We start from the raw sequence: 6,602 nt of genomic DNA, 5'->3' as shown, positions 1-6,602 counted from the left end.
TACTACTATCCGGTATCCCACCCCAAACATAAGAAATATGTCTGACAAAAGAATTACTTTGATAGAGTAAATTATAGAGGTTTAAATCCTCTTATTTCTAGAATTATAGGACTCGAACCTATTCCTAAGAACTCAAAATCCTCCGTGCTACCTATTACACTATACTCTAAACAGTAAGGTCAGCTAAATAAGCTATCGGGCCCATACCCCGAAAATGTTGGTCCAATCCTTCCCGTACTAATATTAACCCCTTAGCCCACCTAATTATCTCCCTGACTATTCTAATAGGAACTATAGTCACAACTCTAAGCTCACACTGATTCCTAGTATGGGTAGGCTTAGAACTAAATATATTAGCCATCGTACCCATACTCGCTAAAAACATAAGCCCTCGCTCCACAGAAGCATCCACTAAATATTTCCTAACACAAGCATCCGCATCCATAATCCTTCTAATAACTATTTTCCTCAATAACTTACTCTACGGACAATGAACAATTAATCCACCATCTAATCAAATCTTATCTACAATAATACTAATTGCCCTCGTACTAAAACTAGGAATAGCACCCCTTCACTTCTGACTACCAGAAGTAACCCAAGGCATTCCCCTAATTCCTACTATACTTATCCTTACATGACAAAAACTAGCCCCCATATCAATTATCATTCAAATTTTCCCATCCATCAACTCAAACATCCTACTAATAATCTCACTTATATCTATTATAGCTGGCAGCTGAGGAGGACTGAACCAAACACAACTACGCAAAATTCTAGCCTATTCCTCAATTACCCACATAGGATGAATAATAGCTGTACTATACTATAACCCAAACACTACCACCTTAAGTTTACTTATCTATATCCTCCTAACAATTTCCACACTTACAACCTTCTACTTAAACTCAAACACAACAACCCTATCACTATCCCATACTTGAAATAAACTCACATGGATAATACCAATAATTCCAATAATAATAATATCCCTAGGAGGCCTCCCCCCACTAACAGGCTTCTCCCCCAAATGAGCTATCATACAAGAAATTACAAAAAATAACAGCCTTATTTTCCCCCTTACCATAACTATACTCACACTAATAAACCTATATTTCTACATACGCCTAACATACTCAATTTCAATAACAATATTTCCCACATCCAACAACACAAAAATTAGCTGACAATTAAAATATATAAAACCAACACCACTTCTATCCCCTCTAATAACCTTCTCCTCCCTTCTATTACCAACCACACCACTAATGCTTATAACCTAGAAATTTAGGTTAATAAGACCAAGGGCCTTCAAAGCCCTTAGTAAGTAAGTTCCACTTAATTTCTGGACTATACTCTAAGGACTGCAAACCTTATTTTGCATCAACTGAACGCAAATCAATTACTTTAATTAAGCTAAGCCCTCCCTAGACTGATGGGACTTCAACCCACAAAAATTTAGTTAACAGCTAAATAACCTAATCAACTGGCTTCAATCTACTTCTCCCGCCTTTAGGGAAAAAAAGGCGGGAGAAGCCCCGGCAGCATTAAAGCTGCTTCTTTGAATTTGCAGTTCAACATGACAGTTCACCTCAGGACTGGCAAAAAGAGGGTCACTCCTCTGTCTTTAGATTTACAGTCTAATGCTTACTCAGCCATTTTACCTACTACCTATGTTCATAAATCGCTGACTATTTTCAACTAACCATAAAGATATTGGTACACTATATTTAATATTCGGTGCATGAGCTGGGGCAACAGGAACAGCTCTAAGTCTTCTAATTCGAGCTGAGCTGGGCCAACCAGGAAGCCTAATAGAAGACGACCATGTTTACAATGTTATTGTTACCTCTCACGCATTCATTATAATTTTCTTCATGGTTATACCAATCATAATTGGTGGCTTTGGGAATTGATTAGTGCCCCTAATAATCGGCGCCCCCGATATAGCATTTCCTCGTATAAATAACATAAGCTTCTGACTCCTCCCCCCATCCCTTCTTCTCCTACTAGCCTCCTCAACCCTAGAGGCTGGTGTCGGAACTGGCTGGACAGTCTACCCTCCCCTGGCAGGAAATATATCACACCCCGGAGCCTCTGTAGATCTAACTATCTTTTCACTGCACCTAGCAGGCATTTCCTCTATTCTAGGAGCTATTAACTTTATTACAACAATTATTAATATAAAACCACCGGCCACAACACAGTATCAAACACCCCTCTTTGTATGATCCGTGCTTATTACAGCAGTCCTTCTACTTCTTTCTCTCCCAGTCCTAGCTGCTGGAATTACTATACTATTAACCGACCGCAACCTTAATACTACTTTCTTTGACCCTGCTGGTGGTGGTGACCCCATTCTATATCAACACTTATTTTGATTTTTTGGTCACCCAGAGGTTTATATCCTTATTTTACCAGGGTTCGGGATAATTTCGCACATTGTAACATACTACTCTAACAAAAAAGAACCATTTGGGTATATAGGGATAGTTTGAGCTATAATATCTATTGGCTTCCTAGGCTTTATCGTATGAGCCCACCATATATTTACAGTAGGAATAGATGTAGATACACGCGCGTATTTTACATCAGCTACCATAATTATTGCTATCCCCACTGGAGTTAAAGTATTTAGCTGATTAGCTACACTACATGGAGGCAATATCAAGTGATCTCCTGCAATACTATGAGCCCTAGGTTTTATTTTTCTTTTTACTGTGGGTGGATTAACAGGAATTGTGTTAGCTAACTCATCATTAGATATTGTCCTACACGACACATACTACGTAGTAGCCCATTTCCATTACGTCTTATCAATAGGGGCAGTATTTGCCATTATAGGAGGCTTTATCCACTGATTTCCATTATTCTCAGGCTATACACTTGACCAAACTTATGCTAAAATCCATTTTACCATTATATTTGTAGGTGTAAATATAACCTTCTTTCCACAACACTTTCTCGGCTTATCCGGAATACCTCGGCGGTACTCAGATTATCCAGATGCCTACACTGCATGAAATATTATCTCATCCGTAGGCTCATTTATTTCACTAACAGCAGTTATTCTAATAATTTTTATAATTTGAGAAGCCTTTTCTTCAAAACGAAAAGTTCGAACTATTGAACAAATGATTACTAATCTAGAGTGATTGTATGGCTGTCCCCCTCCCTATCACACATTTGAAGAAGCTACCTACGTAAAACCCCTAAACGAAAAAGGAAGGATTTGAACCCCCAAAAATTGGTTTCAAGCCAATTCCATAGACCCTATGACTTTTTCTATAAGATATTAGTAAAACAATTACATAACTTTGTCAAAGTTAAATTATAGGCCAAAACCTATATATCTTAGTGGCAACACCAGCTCAACTAGGCCTACAAAACGCTACATCCCCCCATTATAGAAGAACTAATTGCCTTCCACGACCACACGCTTATAATTATCTTCCTAATTAGTTCATTAGTCCTATACATTATCTCTTTAATGCTTACTACAAAACTAACCCACACCAGCACTATAAATGCCCAAGAAATTGAAATAATCTGAACTATTCTACCCGCAATTATTCTTATTATAATTGCCCTTCCATCCCTGCGCATTTTATATATAACAGATGAATTCAATAAACCCTACTTAACCCTAAAAGCAATTGGCCACCAATGATATTGAAGCTATGAATACTCGGACTATGAAGACCTATTCTTTGACTCTTACATTATACCAACCTACTATCTCCAACCAGGCGAATTCCGACTTCTTGAAGTAGATAATCGAACAACCTTACCAATAGAAGCAGACATCCGTATACTAATCTCATCACAAGATGTACTACACTCATGAGCCGTCCCATCATTAGGCGTTAAAGCAGATGCAATCCCAGGCCGATTAAACCAAGCCATACTAGCCTCAATACGACCAGGGTTATTTTACGGACAATGCTCGGAAATTTGCGGGTCAAACCATAGCTTTATACCCATTGTTCTAGAGTTTATCTACTTCCAAGATTTTGAAGTATGGGCTTCATACTTATACATTGTATCACTGTAAAGCTACTTGGCATTAACCTTTTAAGTTAAAGACGGGGAGAACTTCTCTCTACAGTGAATGCCTCAACTAGATATCTCACCATGACCAATGGTGACTTTATCAATAATTTTAACCCTATTTTATGCTATACAACTAAAAATACTAAACTTTACTTTCCACACTACCACACTATCAAAACTAACTAAAATACAGAACCAAAAAAACAACCTGAGAACTAAAATGAACCAAAATCTATTCGCCTCTTTCAATATGCCAATAATCTTAGGAGTCCCCCTGGCAACACTATTTATCTTATTCCCTACTATACTAATCACACCCTCTAACAACCTAAACAACAACCGATTTTCCTCCCTTCAACAATGACTAATCCAACTTATGCTAAAACAAATAATGATAAACCACACCACCAAAGGACAAGCCTGGTCCCTCATACTTTTAACTCTAATCACCTTTATTACCCTAAATAACCTTCTCGGAATTATACCCTATACATTCACACCCACTACGCAACTATCAATAAACCTAGGCATGGCAATTCCCCTGTGAATAGCAACCGTACTTACAGGACTTCGATTTAAAACAAAAGCAACCCTTGCTCATTTCTTACCCCAAGGAACACCTACCCTACTTATCCCTATACTTATTATTATCGAAACTATCAGCCTTTTCATCCAACCAATAGCACTAGCCGTACGATTAACAGCCAACATCACAGCAGGCCACCTATTAATGCACCTACTAGGAGACACTACTTTAACCCTTCTTTCTATTTACCTCTCATCCTCCGTAATCACCATTATCGTCATCATTCTATTAATTACCCTAGAGCTAGGTGTAGCTCTAATTCAAGCCTATGTATTTACACTCCTAGTTAGTCTTTACTTGCACAATAATTCATAACAACCCCCTACCCAACTGCCTATAATGACACACCAAACACATGCTTATCATATAGTAAACCCAAGCCCTTGACCATTAACAGGAGCTCTATCAGCTTTCCTACTAACCTCCGGCCTAATTATATGATTCCATTTCTACTATACTACCCTACTTAATGCAGGCTTATTGGCCAGTGCAATAACAATATCTCAATGATGACGCGACGTGGTGCGAGAAAGTACATATCAGGGCCACCACACTTCACCCGTTCAAAAAGGCCTTCGGTACGGGATAGTTCTATTTATTATTTCAGAGGTTTTCTTCTTCGCTGGGTTTTTCTGGGCATTCTACCACTCAAGCCTAGCTCCAACCCCCCAAACAGGAGGACACTGACCCCCCACAGGCATCTTACCCCTAAACCCAATAGAAGTACCACTTCTAAATACAGCCGTCTTACTCGCATCAGGAGTTACAATTACCTGAGCACATCATAGCCTAATAGAAGCTGACCAAGAAAATTCAACCCAAGCATTATCCTTAACTATTGCACTAGGAATCTACTTCACCTACCTTCAAATATCAGAGTACTCTGAAACACCCTTTACCATCTCTGATGGAATTTACGGCTCTACATTCTTTATGGCCACAGGCTTCCATGGCCTTCATGTTATTATCGGAACCACCTTCCTTGCTACATGCTATATTCGCCAGCAACTATGCCACTTTACACCTAACCACCATTTTGGCTTTGAGGCCGCCGCATGATACTGACATTTTGTAGATGTGGTATGACTATTCCTCTATATCTCTATCTACTGATGAGGATCCTATTCTCTTAGTATAAACAGTACAATTAACTTCCAATTAATAAGCCTCGATAAGCCCGAGAGAGAATAATTAACTTAATATTAACCCTAATAATCAACACCTTGCTAGCTCTACTACTAATTACCATTACATTCTGAGTACCACAATTAAATAAATATACAGAAAAACATAACCCCTATGAATGCGGATTTGACCCTACAACTTCCGCCCACCTACCCTTTTCTATAAAATTTTTCCTAGTAGCTATTACATTCCTTCTATTTGACCTAGAAATTGCCCTACTCCTACCCCTACCATGAGCTATCCAAACAGATAACCTAATACTAATAACCAACACAGTCCTCACCCTACTTACTATCCTAGCACTAGGACTAGCCTACGAGTGAACCCAAAAGGGGTTAGACTGAGTTGATTTGGTATGTAGTTTAAATAAAACAAGTGATTTCGACTCATTAAATTATGGTAAACCATATATACCAAAATGCCTTTTATCTATATTAACACCACACTGGCATACTCCCTATCTCTACTAGGATTATTGATTTACCGATCCCATCTGATATCCTCCCTACTATGTTTAGAAGGTATAATACTGTCACTATTTATTATAATAACAGCCATAACCTTAAATATACACCTAATATTAACATATATACTACCTGTTACTTTACTAGTAATAGCCGCATGCGAAGCTGCAGTAGGTTTAGCTTTATTAATTTTAATCTCCAATTTATATGGCTTTTTGATAGATATGCTGTTAGGATTAGTATGATCGTTGGTAGGATGATTTTTAGCATTGAAGTAGATTTAAGTTTTGTACGTAATCTAAGCCATATAAATT

The sequence above is a fragment of the Sapajus apella genome, unplaced genomic scaffold (assembly GCF_009761245.1).
Source record: "Sapajus apella isolate SASKATOON/1434 unplaced genomic scaffold, GSC_monkey_1.0 scaffold1801, whole genome shotgun sequence".
Classification (NCBI taxonomy): Eukaryota; Metazoa; Chordata; class Mammalia; order Primates; family Cebidae; genus Sapajus; species Sapajus apella.
This window is presented reverse-complemented; position numbering follows the sequence as displayed.